Raw genomic sequence first — 17,300 nt, 5'->3', positions numbered from 1 at the left:
CTATTTAGATTTAGTGCCCCTCAATAAGAGTGCATAGAGGCCCCTTAAATTCCAGTTTATACTTTAGTGAAGTTTATATTTTGCAAAGTAAATGGTTAATTATAGTAAAAGTAATTTCTCTGAGGCCATGGACTCCCTGGCCTTGGGGTCCCCAGGCCCTGAGAGGCCATGGCCAACTATATTTAATTTAAAGAGACCCATTGGAGTTTTCTGTGTGTATCCCTGAGGCCGATATTACTGGACTATAATAGGCTATTTTAACATCTTCGGGCTGGATCAGTGGCTCAGTATGGGAAAGGTTAATACACTGGTACGCTTGGTATGAAATTGAAATCTCTATGAAGACTCGTCTGTCAGCTGTGACAGTGTGATTTTTTTTTCCATTTAAGTGCTCCACTATCCAAAGGTGTGAACACAGACTGTGTATGCTGCAACATGCCACACAGCCTTTTTCACCATTAACTCAAAAATTAATCCAGGGAAGACCAGGGTTTTTATACCGTTTTCAAGCTGGTGTTCTTTTCAGGTTTTTTGTTTTTTTTCCCTGTTTTGGAAACGCTCACTTGAGAAAATTGCAAGTCCAGTCTGGATGGAAGGTCGAAACTAATGGAAAAAGACACAATCATGAACATACCTGGCTTTGTGTGGTGTGTCTGTGAATCATGTCACCCTTGTGCGTATGACGTGATTCACTCGAGAGGAAAAGATTAGCCTAAACGAATAGGTTCACATCACATTACATTACATTTCATTTAGCTGACGCTTTTATCCAAAGCGACTTACAACACACCGATGGTACACCATCGGGAGCAATTTTACATCACATATCCAATAACAATGAACTGTTTACAATGTCAATGTGTTAGAAAGAAAACAAATAAAGTTACGACCTGTAAGCTTCTCGCCTGGTTGTTCAACCTGTCTGCTTTAAAAACATTACACGTTTAAGAAGTCTGTGATTCTCTGAGAAAATTAAATCCATATTCGACATTTCTGCCTCCAATTACAATGTTTCGGGAGGAAATTAAGGCAGTGCATTTAATCCACGACATACGAGCATAATTAGTAATTATGTGAATGAAATGTTTAGAACGACCGCACACAAGCTCAAACTACACTTGACGAGTCTCTAATCACAAACCTGTCAGGCCTGTTATTTGAGAAGAACAGACACATTTAGCTCTCTCTTATCATCTACATAATTATTTTTTTTATCTATAATAAATAAAGTAACTACCTAACCTACCTAATGTTTTGTTTCTGCACAAACTTAACATGGCTGGATCCTTCTCAAATGTATTATCCTTATAATGGGAAGTCACTGTTACATAAAATTAGCTGCTGATGGCTTACAAACTTCTCAAAGGAAATCAAAATGATTTTTGAATCTCAAAGTCCACCATAGTTTCCATTCAACTAGTCTTATTTTCTTTATTTTACCCTTGGAAATATACCTCCTGCATATATACCATGAAGCTCTATGGACAGAATAATTGCTCGGGAAAGGACACATTAAATACCTCACATGCTGTGACTTTGCCACCAGTTACAGAAAGTTAATTACTGGTCATTGTGCTTGTACCATATATAATTAGCTCACAATATATTTTATGAAAGTGGCGTTATCAGAAATTGCCTTTTTTTCTGTCTTTTGTTAACTAGTAGTTTTGATAAATTAGCCGCTGAACCAAATTGCAGTTCAAAAGCTATCAAGTTATTAAGAAAATTAAGAAATGAAGTCTGAAACATGACACCATCAGAGAACATTCACTGGGATCGAGCCTAAAGTGCTTTTTTGGTTTCCTTTTATTAATTCTTAATCCTACAAGAAGTCTTCACACATTCTCCCAAATGGGTGCCGCTGCCGTATTCAACATGCAAGCACCGGTTCAGTTGAAGAAAAAGTGTAAACAAAGCTGCCGCCTTGGATTTCAATAAATTCTCCAGGAAGATGTGACGATCACATTGTAGGCTTTGATGTGTGATCTGAAGCAGAGAGGGCAGTAGCTTGGGTGTTTTTGTCTTACGGTTTGATCCGTAGCCCTGGATGCTTTTCTTCTGCACACTTTGCGTCTTCTTTATTTTTTACATCTTCTTTATTTATTTTTTCCCAGTGTTTGCGTGGGTTTTCTCCTGGTGTGTGATCATTCATCTGAATGAATTGCAGGGAAATGACTTGGTAATTAGTGGAATACATAAAGGGTGACATGTATTATATTTGTGTCATGCATCGTGAATGATAGTTTTCATATGCTGCTAGAGCCGCAGCACTGAGAATGAACTGAGAATAATGCAGCTGTAAAGCACGGAACATCAATAGTGAATGTGACCGAGGCAGTTTCCAACAGGACATTTCTATAATTTACCTCATGCAATAACACTGACCATAATCTTAGAAAGCGGGGCAACCTGTTCAATCCCATTATTGCACTTTAATGTAGCTCTACCCATGCCACTTGTCCATAATACTACACCCAGGCAAGCTCATTGTGCTGCCAGGACCACTTACAACATCCCTGCCTCATGCGCAGCTCCTCCTCCTCACTCTCCTCTGCCTATGAGCCAATGCAAATTACAGTAACAGCTTGGACGCGAGTATATTCTCAAGTGGTGCGAGCTGGGCTCCATGGCGAAGCATTGCAGGCAGATGGAAGCGGAGACTCTGCCAGGCGTCTTTAGGGGCTCCCACTCTTTCTCCAGCATGGTAGACAATGGAGGAGCTGTGGCTCATAACCAGCTACTCGTCTGCCACTATCAGGCGGCCCACTCCCATACGCTGTTATTTGAAAAACGACAAAAAAGGAAGGGATGGAAACCTGTCGTGGCCTTGTTTAGACCAATGCACAGATGGACACAGATACTGGCAACATTATATCACGAGCCACTTACAGCGCACAGCGAAGGGAAACTGGAGGAAGGATGCTCAGATGTTCACATCAAAGATGAAAAAGAAGCCAGAGGAGAACATTAGGTTTGTTTCTGCGTGGTTATCAGCACAGCAGGTGTTGGGGACCTTTCCCTTGAGCTTTGGTAGATATTTATTAATATCTCTTTGAATTAACAGACTATTCTATTTGGACAAAAGACATATGCAATGACCATTTATTTTTATCTTGGAACGGAGAGAAAAAAAACTTTGGTTCTCTTAAAAAAAAGTACCAAATATTATTAATTAATGTAACTCCAGGGAATGCACCACTACTTTGTTAGAACATACATCATCTATATAATATTCACACAATATACACTACAAAGCATAATTAGACCAGTTGGGATATGTTTGGGCTTGCCTCAAGGAAGCCAATTTAACTTTGGTGTTTAAGTAGGATTTGCTAATTCTTGAGCGTGCTTCTGTCCACATTACTGAACTTGTGTCCACCTTCTATAACTCAGTAATGTCTGCCAGGAAGGAGACAGAAAAGTTTGTCTTGGTGATGCCCTACCATAGAGTGTATATAAAAGAGTTCGTAGCCTCTGGGTCTCAAAAATAAGGCTGATGCAGAAGTGCCTTAAACTGCAATACCATCGAGTGCCACTAGAGGTCGGCTCCATAGACTCTCATTCAACTTCTCTCATCAAATTCTTAGTGAATAAAATTTCTGCATCAGTAGTCTCGGTTTTGTTAGCTAAAGTCACTCCTTCTTATTAGTTTTCTGGCGGTCCATCTGATAATAATTCCATCATAAATGACATATTAGGTCTGCAAAAGCCACGTTTTGGGTGGGGGGGGGGGTCTGTTTGATTGACAGACCTGTGGTGCAGTAAGGTTTCTGCTATCGGTGGGCGGGATGTAGAACCGTCGGGTTCCCAATCAGATTGAGTCAGAGCCACCGCTCGCTCCTCTCCCAGCTCGTCCAAATATGGTCACTTCCTGCTCCAAACCAGGACTAGCCTAATGGCCAAAATCCAAACTCAAGGCTTCATAACGGCTGTTCACAAACCAATTGGTAAATTCACTGTTTGTTGCCGCTTGCTCCTGACTAATTCCTGTAGCAGTAGATAACATGATAAATTCATAAATAACAACAGCGAGTGCAGAACTTTCCTGTAGTTACAGAAACCTCTTTAGGTTAAGAGCTTGCCTCTATGGGTTCAGGCACTGCCTTAAAAGTTAAATCAACACTAATGCACCTTTTATTTTGAACGAACGAGCTCCAGGGTTTACACTTGCATGACAACAGAGATCAGGGATTGTCTTGTGTTGTTGCTCTGGGAGAAAAACTTGTTTACCCTCAAAAACACAGACTGTGCTATTCTTGGTCATTAATGTAAATGGATTCTTAAACTCAGTTATACTGCTTGTAACTGATGAAGAAGCTGATGTAATATAGTCGCACCCCCATGTGTCACTAACCATGCCTCTGATTGTGCAACCCAGGGAGACAGACACACTGTACGTGCCCCGGAGGAACCCAAACAACACCCCCAATACTGTATACATACATAACAACGAAGAGTACAAAAGAGCATGCTGTATGGAAAAATCAATAGATTGTGAATCAGCTGAGGATGTTTAAGTGACTCAGTGTTCAATGTGTTTGCCAACCCTGAGTGCATCTGCAGCAACAAAAAGATATTTGACTGAGAGAGCGAAAGCAAGATGCTGAGCACAACTCCCCTGGAGCTACGCGTCTATTGTATCTGACTGCTGCTCGCACGCAGGTGTGTTTCATTTCACCATATTTTTCTCGACTGTTATTTGAAAAAAGCTGCAGCCACGCCATTTCATATTCACAAAGCGCTTGTTACTCCGACTGACAAAGTGTAAACAGCTTAATTTCTGTGCATGATTACAGCCGCAGTAACAAGAATCTGAGATGATGTGTTAACATGGCACCGTGCTGGAAAACCTCAAGAACACCGGGAGCTGCAAATCGACACCGCCTGTCACTGCTGTGAATACTTGGTATTCCAGGAAACATTAACTGAGAGACTCAGATTACTTTGACCAGATATGCAGACCACAAGACAGGGAGGGGGAGGCGCATGTGTGCAGCGCCGCCACTGGAATTTGAATATGGGAAGGTAATAACTTGGCCTCCTTCTCCATTTCTCTCCACTCCATCTCTGATTAAAATAGTGCAGTCATCACCGACTTCACCATTTTCTCCGATTGGAGTAATGCAATTTTTGCAAAAGCAGAGAAGAACTGATGGGAATCCTGTTGTTACGCCTCTTATCACCCTCAAACTTGACAACCAGGATTAAGCCGCACTCAGAGGAGCGGCTGAGAGAAGATACAGAAGATTACTGTACTTTCTGTTATTTGACTGGAAAAAAGGTGAATTCAAATCTCAGAAAGGATTAATGTAACTATGGAGAATTTGTTCCTTTTTTTAGGACACAAACAGAACAGGATGTCTCACGGTGCACAAAATATGCAGAGTTATGCAGGGTGCATGACTGCCGTAGACGCTGCTTGTTAGGTGTCCGGCCAGCGGGGAGGAGGGACACTGAAGGGAACAGCAGTTATGTTCAATTCGCTAACACAAGCTGGCTAATTAGCATTGCCCTGCCATTTCCTTTGAACCAGAGGAGGACAAGTAGGTAGGTAGGTAGGTAGGTAGGTAGGTAGAGAACCATCATATTTCTTTTGTTGTCAGCACTGTGATTCCCCCCTGACCGCTGAAACCACAGGGGCTCTGACCACATAGGGTCAAAGGGTAGGTAAAATAATCTCACCTTTCAGCTCCCTCCGCACTGAGCTGCCCCCGGAGGAATTACCCAGACCTTTTCCTAAAACTACGCCATCAGCGAAGTACAGTTACTGGCAGCACGCTGCATCAGATAAAGTGCCTAGATGTATTGCGATGACATTTTCAGGATGCAAACCTACTCCGAGTACAGCAGACAGATGCTGAGGGTATACAGGTACTGACTGCACTTCACATGCACACAATTACTCTTGGCCGACTGCTCTCTGAAGACGGAGCACAGGTCATTAACTCTATCCTCCCATGGACCAAAGTCTTAATTAATAGTTTCATGCTATGTGATGTACAATTGAAACGTGAAACTGGGTTTATGTACTACTGTGGCGTTTTGAAGAGTGTTTTATGGATTGGTTAGAGATGCAGTCGATTACACTACGACTCCAGATAGAACCTTTTTGGTACTGCACGTGGGTCACATCATTTCAAATACTTGGTAGAGATACTCAATTCAACACAAGGTGCTGTGTGGGCAGGGTTTGCCTTCGAGTCTCTGTTTAGGTAGGAGGGTAATGATTCAAAGAAGAGTATTTCTTCCTCACTCTTTCAAATCCTATTTTGTTCAGTTTTACAGCTTCCATTTTCTTTTCTTATTAAAGTAAATATACATTATAATGGGATGTCAAGATAATGAAGTAGAAGAGATGTTATACATTTTATCCGTTTTTACCTTTCAGGCTAGATATAGGGCTCTATTTTAACAATCTAAATGCACAGTTTAAAGCGCATGGTGTCCAAATCCACTCCTACTAGTTTAAGTGCAGATTATCTGAGCACAAAGTACCGCGCATGGTTTAAAATGCCCTAATTAAAGGTGTTTTTCTCGTGTAATGTAATAAAGTAGACCAAAATAAAAGACAGGTAAATTTGCATCTTGGCGGAGGAAAGAATGCTCCTTTGGAGTGGAGGCGGATCTGCTTCTGGGCACATTGCATGTTTGTAATCTTTTGCATGTTTAAGTGCTGCTGTTTGTGTAATGATCAGAATGTATGTGCGTTGTTCACCTGCCTGGGTAGGCGAATCTTGATAATGAGCCTTTAAAACAACAGTAAAATCAATTGACTTCAGACCAGGTTTTTAATAGTCATTCGCCTACCGCTGCCCAAACACAGCAACGCACCAGCAAAGTGTCTGACTGCACCTCATTGTAAGAGGGGAGGAGCATTTAACGCAAAAATACAACTCCATAATCGCTCACAACTAACTGACTATTAATCGACTATTGCATGTTTCTCCAGTTCGCTCCATGGTGTCTAATCTCACACCACCACGTTTTACTTGACAAAGCTTCACAGCCTGGTAGTAACGTGTTATTATTCTTCTTGTTTAATGGCAGCTGCAGACAGCTTTTAGGTGCATTACCGCCACTTTCTGACAGGAGTGTAACGCATTACAACCAGGCGCTGATAAAAAGAGGGGAAATAAGGAAGCATGATAGTCGCATATACTTATTGATTTTTTTTTAAATACTTTTATGACTAGTTGAATATTTGATGAATCATGGCCCATCCATAATCGTAAGACCTAACACATGGGTGTACATATGGGTACAAGTACATTTGCTATCTAAACAGTGAGGGGGCGCTGGACAGGAAAATGACAACTGTGGCGGTCTGAAACTAACAATAACACTTGGATTGAGAAAGACAGCAGCTGCTACTCAAAAGTTTAAAATGCACTTCAGAATACCTGTCATCTAATACCAAATTTTAGGTTCCTATCAAGTAGATTGAGCATGATTTTATGAAGGGTTACTACAGATGACATATATTACAGTTAATGTGTTTATTTAACCCATTACTGTCAAATATGAACCGAAGCAGACTCTATAATACTGTCCTCAAACCACCCACAACAAGTATACAAAGTTACCAACGGGTTATTAATTCTAATTAGCCATACAGCACTCATCCAGTAATCATTACACTCCCACACACTTGCACACTATTTACAACCCTGTGGACATTGAATGTTGTTGTCCACTTATCTGCCTTTCATTCTCCTTTGCTGGTACATAATAGCCAAACTATAATGTTTTTTTTAGATTTTTGTTTAGCTCCTGCCTTTCTATAGATATACGTCTCTATGTGTCAGGTTCCCTCCACGGTGTGTAGGCACACTGAAGGTCACTGGAAACCTGAGTCAGATTCCTTGTACACCTAAACATACTGTACCTGGCCAATAGAGCAGATACACTCCTCCCAGGCCGAGAACAAATGCGGAGAGAAAACATTGACCCAGTTCTGCTGTGCACCTGTAGTTTTCACCGTATTTTCTGTAATAAATTCCCACCGTTGATCTAAATAGCGCTGCATCATCAATCTGCTGATGCACTACTGCTTACACAACATTTTTTAGCACAGTTCGAGTTGCCCCAGCTAGCGGTGAAGCTCAGTCTGTATGCAGTGACTCGGAAAACACGACACACTCACCAGATATCAAGTCCTGGTCTCCATGAGGTTCCACATCCTGATCAGCTGGCGGTCAGAGAGACACAGGTGAGGCAGGGGACTCCCGCTGACGTCACGGGAAAGCTCCCCCTAGAGGACGAGAAATATAATTAGGACACTTTAAAGCTGAGGTTAGAAGAGGCGGTTTTAACACAAGCTGGGATGTTTATTATAGAGTTCTCGACAGTATTATAGTGAAGTAAGCAACATCCTTCAACACACTCAAGATGCAGTCATACATTTATAATCTCATTGACTGAGCTTGCTCCTTTTTCCACTTGGCAGCTTTGGGTGTAAAATGAACGTTGATCTGATTATGAAACAACAGGAAAGAAGCACAAGCAGCAGGAGAGGCACCAGAAAAACAGAGCTGGAGACACCACGGCTATGAATGTGTGTCCTGTCATTAATATTTCACTGCATCATTGTAGCAAAGAGAGAACAAAGTGTAAAGGGGAGCGTAATGAAAAATTTATCATATTTTGACAGCCCTTTGGAATTTATCTGTGCAAAACAAAGACCGGGCGAATCTTCCGTTCTTGATGAGATTTTGGGACTGGGAAACAAATAAGGTGATTAATGTGCCCAAATAATAACTGGACGCTTCAACATGGGGTTATTGCCATTATATGCACATATCTGATGAAGATGGATGATACCGAGGGTTTGCAATTCACTTAAGAGGGAAGTTCTTACCCTTCTTTCTAGTTTTTGCTGTGTTTTTTTTTTTTTTTGGAACAAAGTGACTGACAAGGTCACAGGCCTTCAGTTTCTCACTTGTCCCAAAGATTCAGAACAAGCTACGTGACATGTCACACCTCTGCTTGCAGTGCTGCTGCATGCAATCCAAGAGAGATTACCATATCGCTCGCATTTGTCTGCAGAGAGCCTTCATGCATGAAAAAAACAGACTTCTCCACTCAGGTTTTTCTTCCAGCTTTACTGTACATCAATTTGTAGTCAGGGAAAGGAGCTTTCGACTTGTCACCTTCAGCTATTCATCCAGCCAATGAAGTATTTATGACGCAAGCTTTTGCTTTTTGATTCGTCATTCCAGCCCTCTTCCAATTCCAGTCAGGGCTGTCATGTCAGAGTTTAAGAAATGAAGGGGAGAAACAAAGTGGGAGTGTAGGTGTCACACATTTCACAGTCTATCATTTTATGGTCTAAGCGCACCAGCAGCTTCGACTCACGGCGGTAACGCAGGCTCCGCCCACGGCGGAGAAAAGACTTTCATCGGGGGAATTTTTTCAGTTTTATCTTCATATCCAAACCCTGAATCATCACCTGGACCGGCGTGTAAAGTCTGGCGCCGGGACACGCCGGCCTCACTTTATCTCCAACATGGCTCCCCTTCACTGCATCAAACACTCCACTTCCCTGCTCCATTTTCCTCTCACAGCCACAACATGACCGGCTCTTTCTTTTCTGTCCAGGCTTTTATGTGAAGTTAAAAAAAAAAAAAAGACAGCACAAGGAAACTTTAGCCCAAAGACACACTCCGTCAAGTCATTATCCATCACTGTGATTCCTTCCTATCTGTTCAAGACAAAGACAGTTGTTAGGCAGACAGTCATCCTCCTGTGCTGCCAGCTTTGTTACTTAGAAAACTCAATATGACAACAGGGGTGTCTGAGACTTCTCTTTCTACCTCACGGTGGTTATAGTCTGTCACTCACTCACTCACTCACTCACTCACTCATTCACATTGGGACGACCAGATATGAGTGGCATCAAAAAAACAACAAGAACAACAACAAAAAAAACAACAACAGGCCAGCCAGGTTACAGGAAGGATGAAAAACATTTCTTTGTCAAAACAACCTCTACCTTGAAAATCACCTTCACAGTCAACATATTGTCATGAGAGACAATAAACGCGACATTAATATGTGATTTCTATTTTCTGCAACAGACTTTGATGGTAAATAATCATAAATGTACCTGCAGTGAAAGCAGTTATCCATCAATATATATAACAATTATCTTGCTAAGGCAATAGCAGATGCAGGATATAATTTTGATAGACTGCAAATGTGAGATATCTGAAGCAAGCTTTCAAATGAATATCAAATTTGCTTGGAAAACTCTGCCTACAGCAATCAAAAGATGCAGACCAGGGCGATACTCATTTATTTAGAGAGCAGAATATAACAGAACTGCCAGTTTATATTCTTTTCAGACACACATTACAAATGATATATTTAGAAGACAGTGTCAGAATCAGCTCTCTATTGGCTTAAGAAAGGGTATTTTTTTTCCTTCTTAGATATCTTTTCTGCAAAAGCAACAAAATAAATCTCTGCAAAAAACCTCCAGGCATGTCATTACATCAGCCTCTGCTGACCATCCAGGGAGACGAAAACAAGCCTTAAAGCTTCAATCAATTATAGATTTGAGTGTATGCACTCATACTGGAGACTGTGTTACATCCCCCAGGTATTGACAGAAGTGGTGGCGAGTGCTAAGCTTACTAGCAGGTTAGGAAGGACTGCAGCAGGTTCGGAAATTAATTCCACCGTAGCCATGTCAGGAGGTTTTTTTTTGTGTGTTTATTACAGGCTCTAATTATTTCTAAATTGCCTGACTGAAGTAAAGCTTTTGGTAAGCATTTTAATTTTTCAGCTAGGAACTCCGTTCTTTAACTGCAGAGATCACAGTGTCGAGATAAAGACGAGCAATGAAGCAGCCGCAGCTTTAACACACTTATCAAAGGACGTTCTCAATGTCATCATGACTCAGCATGTGGACGCACAAAGCCACTCGCTCAGGAAACAGCAGTGTCGCTCGGAGGTGTAGAGTAGCCTGATAGCTGTTGTAACCGTGAGGTCAAACTCATCCTCAGCAGATCCACGAAACCGAACGCCATCAGACCGTTTCCTCTTTTTTCCTCCAACTTCACAGTCATTTAGTCCTCATGTCAGCACTTTGATTAATGACCTGATTTACACACAGGATCCTGTACAGTATATGGCAAGGCATCAATCATAGCACATTCATGGATTTTACCAGTTGTGTTGCTGCAGCCAAAGCCTAATTACATCTATCCAATAGGGGTGGGTGAACAGCAACGCTGTGAAACAGTGAACGTATTGAAGATATGTCACAGAGTTGAGCCCCAACGTGTTAAAATACATCAGATGTATCCGTGTATTTATTGGTACACACCTCTCAAAGTCAACCGGGGACAGGACCACAAGAGTGAGGTGATTATTAAGGACAAGCAGCTGGTTTCGTCCGAGCCGTGTACGCTAATCTGAAACACAGTCAGACTCTAATGAGCGCTCCCATCCTACTGGCTGGACTCCAGCTGAGCCGAGCTCTTTACTTGAAATGAGAAAAAAAAAATAGTTTTTCGAGGAAAATTGCTTGTAGGAGCAGTTTGATTGAATAATTAGCATTTAATTAGCCTTTACAACCTTTTGCCATTAGGGGGTCAAGACAAAATTAATTGTGTGCAAGTGTGTTTCCTAACCAATCAATAATCATGAATCCGGGGATGCTCGAGGGCAAGGTTGCCAAGATATTGCCAGGAACTTAAGAAGTCGTTTGGAATCAAGAGAAAAAAAGCTCTCATTGATAATGACGACTGGTTGTATTATCGGTAGACTCCATGAGACAAGGCTCACGGTGGGCCATGTCTGCTGTAATCTGAAGGCGGACAAACTGTTTAATGAATCTTCATCCTGTCAAGTTTTAGGCCTGACCCATAAACTGTCGATAAACATAGAACTCGTCTCCATAAAAAGAAACCCACTGCGAAGGTCAACATGAATACCACTGAGGGCCACTAGAGGCTGGCTCCATAAAAACGTCTGGCGCCAAAAGACTTCCATTCAAAAAGCGTAAATTTCTCACATAAAATACAAAGTGAATTTTTTCCACAAATCATTATGGTGCCATTAGCTATATACTTTCCTTCCGATCAGTGTTCTGGTGGTCCATCTGAAAATAATTCCACAATTAATCAGATGTTAAGCCTCAAAGAGAGGATTTGATTGACATGCCTGGGTGCAGTCAGGTTTGCAGTATAGGTGGGCGGTTCTCAGTCCCCTTGCTCCTCCCAAGCACATCTAAATATGGTCGCTCGTAAAAAAAAAAAAAAAAGATAAGATAACAAGATGGTGGCGGACAAAGAATGTCAAAACCAGTACATGACATGGTGGGTTAACTCATGCTGATGTTACCATTGAATCCTGAGAGTTGAATTTTCTAACAAAGTTCAAACACAGTGTTGCTAAGCCAGTGATCAATGATTATATTCATCATTCTTTCACCGATGGTTTAATCTTTTGTCCTATAAATACTTCTGAAAACTGCTCACAAGTCAATTAATTCTGTCAGATAAACAGTCAGTAAACAAAATATTCAATTTACAAAGAAACAACAAAAAGTTACACTTGATTAACCCTCTTCCTATTCAACATTAAAAAGCAAATGGTTTCTAACACAATCAGCAATCAGTGAGCGATTGATGAATAAATTGTTACACAGTATACCATAGAAAATATGATCTGTTTATACTAATCAATCACGGGCGGTTTTTAACTTGTTAATCTTTATAGTTTATTCTTGACCTTGAGATGATAAAAATACTAAATCCACTTACTGGCTTTTATCGGCATCTTGTGGCCTTCATCAGCGAACTGAGTGGGCTCAGTTGTCACAAATCAATACTTAAAATGTAATATTAAATATTTAAGCACATAACCCACATAGTATCCACTATAATGGAAAAATACACAGTCAATGTACATGTATCTGATTAGGACTATATTGTAGCGTGTTCTATTTGTTTACTGAGAGTTTATAAATGCTAATCATAGGATGTGGGGAAAAACAGAAAATCTTCACATATAAGTGGCTGCAACCGTAAAATGTTTTGCATTTTTGCTAGAAAAACCACACAAAGAATTAACTGAATATGAAATTATAAATTCAATTGAGATAAATGTATCTGTCTGTTGACTAATCCTTTAATTAATTAATCTTTTCAGCTGTAGGTGCAACAGAATAAAATCAAAACTACAGCCACAAGAGATATTGTATAACAGTAACATTTTGACCATGTGCAGTGAAGAGATCCTATAATTGTTTAAAAATGCTGTTGTGAAATGTGTATGGGATCATTTTGGCTCCAGATTCATGAGAATACTTTGGGGAAGGACTGGACAAGCTTTGGATATATAATCAGCCACAATCTTGTAAAACTTGTAGTAGGTCATAGTTTACTAAACATCAAACATCCTAATATGATATTAATTAATGACAAGTGATGAATCATTAAAGCTAAGATTGCAGTCAGCCAGTATGAATAATGAACTTACTTTTGGCTTTGATTGCGGTCAAATTTGTGCAGAAACAGTACAAAACAGACCGCATCATCAAGAGTGTGGACTGCAACAAGAATGTCATTTGTTTTGAACCTTTATTATAGAAATTCTTCATGAAAATATGAAGGTAAATCTATGGTAAATACATCTATTACCGTTATGTTTTCTGTAGCTTTTAACCACATCACATGGTTTTCTTCAGAAGATGGAAACTTGCTCAGTTGTCATGGAGATGGGTCTGTTTACAAGGAGCATGTTTGGGACTAATTGTGTCGACCTATTCATTGGGTTGAATAGTCATATCTAACCTCCCTTAACTCAGCAAATTGCATCCAAAATCCAAAACAGCTATTCTGACGGAGAACAACACAAATCTGATACGCTTGTGTGATTGTTGAAAACCAGTGCGAGGTGGTGTTACTGTCTGCACGTCTCATGCCATTAGCGTGCGGTGTCATTTCAGTAACAGTGACACTTTGATCATTTTGTGTCGCCATAATAGGAAAAGACAGGTCTGATATTACTAAATGAAGGTTTTACAACTACCTTTGCCCCATTGAGCTTTAACCTGAAAATGCAAATGAGCTTCATGAAAACCAAGTGATTTCATGGATCGCTGGCTGCTACATAAGCATATGGTCTGCAGTCTCTAGGAAAATGTATTAGAGGAGAGGGGGAATCTTATGTTAATCTGTGACTGTTCACTCTGTAATCCTTCAGTTATATTTAGCGCACTTGTATGTCTATGCCGCAGCATTGCAGTTTACTCTTTTTGAGCTCATTAAAACCCCCTGAGGAAATCAAACCGCTTTTTCTGCATGGCTATATTATGCCATCAAAGTTTACGTCTGCGGAGGAGACACGGCCCTCTGTTCACAAATTCAAGCATGAAGATTACAAGGGTTTAGCACGCCAAGTATTAGCATATCCTGTTACATACAAGCCTCTAAGCAGGGTTATGAGGAAGTAATGGAGCAGCCTTCCGCTGGTTAAAATTTTGTACAATTAATTGAATACTAAAAAATTATTGGCACCACTTCTGCATAAACTCTTCGCAGAGATCAATGATGGACTCAGAGTGAAAACATTTGGAGACTGAAGTGGAAAAAAAAATGGCTTTTCATATTTCTACTCTTTCCTCTACCCCAATAAAGAGGGAGGTGCAATACCATTTTACTGAGCCCCAAGCACAAGTGTAATTTGCTAAACGAATGTGACAACTTGTCTGTAAACAAGCACTGGGACTAACAATGAATCACCAGCTCACAAGATTTTTTTTTTCTCTTTTTTACCATCTGCAAATAATGTCAGAGTTGTGCCCAGGCGCCGTCAGAGCTGTCACTTTGACAGGTTGTGGAGGTGGTGGTGCAGCACTCACCAACAAAACAGGTTGAAAAAAAAAAAAAAAAAAATGCTCTCCATTTCCCTACTTTTTGGAAAACTGGTAAACACTTGGGCTTCTGAAATTTGTGTTTCATCCTTGAATTTGTTGCCAACTGTAAAAGGATTTGTCAGGATGAAGAGACCGATCAGGAGAAGAGAAAGTTGGTAAGAACGTTTCCAGTATGTCAAAGCGGGAATTCAGGGATCTGGTTTGATTTGCTCAGCCGGCTCTCATTTCACTGGTGCTGAATCACAACATATTTCATTGGTCTTACAGGTTTCCCCAAAAGAATAATTAGATTAACGAAGCAGCACTATAAGAGTAGCGTGCAGGCTCACAGTAGGTGCAGAGGTTCAGTTGTACTTCTGCAAAACTTTGTCGTTGCACATTTTATTTTGTGAGTAGGTAACGTTTACAGTTGTCATATAAAAACTCAGGCGCTGTCAGAGTGTTTATTATACCATTCGGACACGAGAGCTTCCTGCCTGTCCTTGTGCTGTTCGTCTCCTGCATCCTGACGTGTCATCTCACAGCCAGGTATCACGCCAATATGTGTAATGCACCCATCAGGCCACAAGAGGATCCCGTGTCAGTGTCACGTTTTGCCTCCATCATTATCCATGCTCGTGACATGACTCGGGACACGGCTGTGTCACTTAGTTCCCAGCTGAATCACAGCAAGTATTGGACGGGACTGCCATGTTCCTCAAAGGATGGATGGTAAAAATGTTGAAATATCTGACATTCCCATCAGCCTTAGCTGAACTGCTAAACTTTGGCATGTTCGCATTTTCTGAGTGACATTATTGCATTGTTCCAAATGATGTACTTCCCTTAGTACACTAACAAATAGTGCTCTTACATGTTAGGACTCTTGCCTGTGTAGAGCGTAGTAATAACAGCAGCATGTGAGTGGATCACCCGACAACATATCTGCAGCTATTCTACCCAGAAATTAACATGTTTTCGTGCACTCTGTTTAACACGCAACGAACACACGGATGCCGTCTGTCCGACAGCAGTACGGTGCTACTGAGTGAAAAATAAACACTTCTGTGAGGTGTTTAGACGCTTTAATTCAAAAAGTCTTTACTTTGTTGGCCCCGCCCCTTCCTCTACCGAGCCAAGATGTCAACCATTTAGGGTGAAAAATGTCTTACACAAATTGTTTGGACCGTTTTGAGTGCATCATCCTGGTACTTGTGGTGCACTGTATGTTTCTGTACTTGACAGTGTGAACGCACTTATGCATTAAATTTGTGTTACTGGCCTTTGTTTATATGAGGAATAAAAAAAACTTAATTACTTTGCCTTGTTTTAGTTAAAGTTTGATTCTCAAGAAAGCTAAATTTAAAAAAAAAAAAATAACATGATACCTCACTTGCTTGGTTCCGTTCACATACATGAGCAGACTAACTTGTTAAATAAATGACACAGACCTACAGACAAAAATATCTTGGAGATTCTCCAAAGTCTCACTGAATGACTTGAAAGGGGAAGAAATCTCCCCAGCTGCATAAAATAAATACTGAGCCTATACACCAGCAGCCTTAACACATCAAATATTAACCAGATCTGGCGTTGTGCTTCTTTAAAGTGAAATACCGATAACACCTCACAGCCCTCCATGGTCTTGAACTGCACAATCAAACAGAGCTCACGCACCGAATGAGTTTAACTGGGGGACATCTTTCATGTGATTCACTGTAATCTTAAATTCTGTGTCACCCCATGCATGAACTGGATTATTGCTGAGAAAAATTGCTTTTTAAGATGGACCATTTAAAAAAATAAAATAAAATACTTATCCAACCTCTTAATCAGTCAGGTAAGTGAGCATTTTCTGTCTATTACTGTCAACAAAACTGCAGACAACCTTATTATCTCCACCCTCATGTTACAGTTATGTTTCACTGTTAATTAATTTAATTCAGGACTTAGATTTTTTATCATGTGCTAATCCAAGGTTTTATATATTTAAACTAGTTACAGTAAATAATTACTCTGATTAGATGTTTTGTCAACAGACAAATAAAGCTGAATGATAATAATGTTTCAAACCTTGCATAGAAATTTTCATTACCGCCTGGAGGTTGTACGCCTTCGTTAACCAGTCCAGTTGCAGTTTGATCTCACAGTGAAGCTGACTTTTGACTTTTTGGAAATAAAATGTTATCACTTCATCATTTTATCCTGTTGGACATTTGTGTGAAATTTTTTCCATAATTAGTGTATGAATTGTTAAGTTATGGCCACAAGCATTTGACCAACAAATTCGAATTAGTGCATCCCTGAATCCAATCTCAAGGCTTTCCTGTGATATCACGTTCGCAAGAGTGCGATGGACGTGAGGTCAAAGCAACTTCGAACTTTGACCTTTGTCCAAAAAAAAATCGAAATCAGTTCATCCTTAAATTCAAGT

The 17,300-nt window shown here is 40.4% G+C and overlaps 1 protein-coding gene across 4 annotated transcripts in view; it reads right to left on the bottom strand.

The window, feature by feature from the left end:
• Positions 1–17,300, bottom strand: part of lrfn1 (leucine rich repeat and fibronectin type III domain containing 1) — a 159,958-nt gene that overhangs the window by 20,818 nt on the left and 121,840 nt on the right. For all 4 annotated transcript variants that reach the window (XM_069712360.1, XM_069712359.1, XM_069712356.1 and 1 more), the window contains one exon: positions 8,144–8,251. The gene's annotated coding sequence lies outside the window, so the exon portion shown is untranslated. The remainder of the gene's footprint in view (positions 1–8,143; positions 8,252–17,300) is intronic.

This window comes from Brachyistius frenatus, unplaced genomic scaffold (genome assembly GCF_029030835.1).
Source record: "Brachyistius frenatus isolate BFR_SWC_R1_liver_20210118 unplaced genomic scaffold, ASM2903083v1 Contig_109, whole genome shotgun sequence".
In the NCBI taxonomy this organism is placed as follows: domain Eukaryota; kingdom Metazoa; phylum Chordata; class Actinopteri; family Embiotocidae; genus Brachyistius; species Brachyistius frenatus.
The sequence above is the reverse complement of the archived record's forward strand: the minus strand, read 5'-3'. Positions and strand labels throughout refer to the sequence as shown.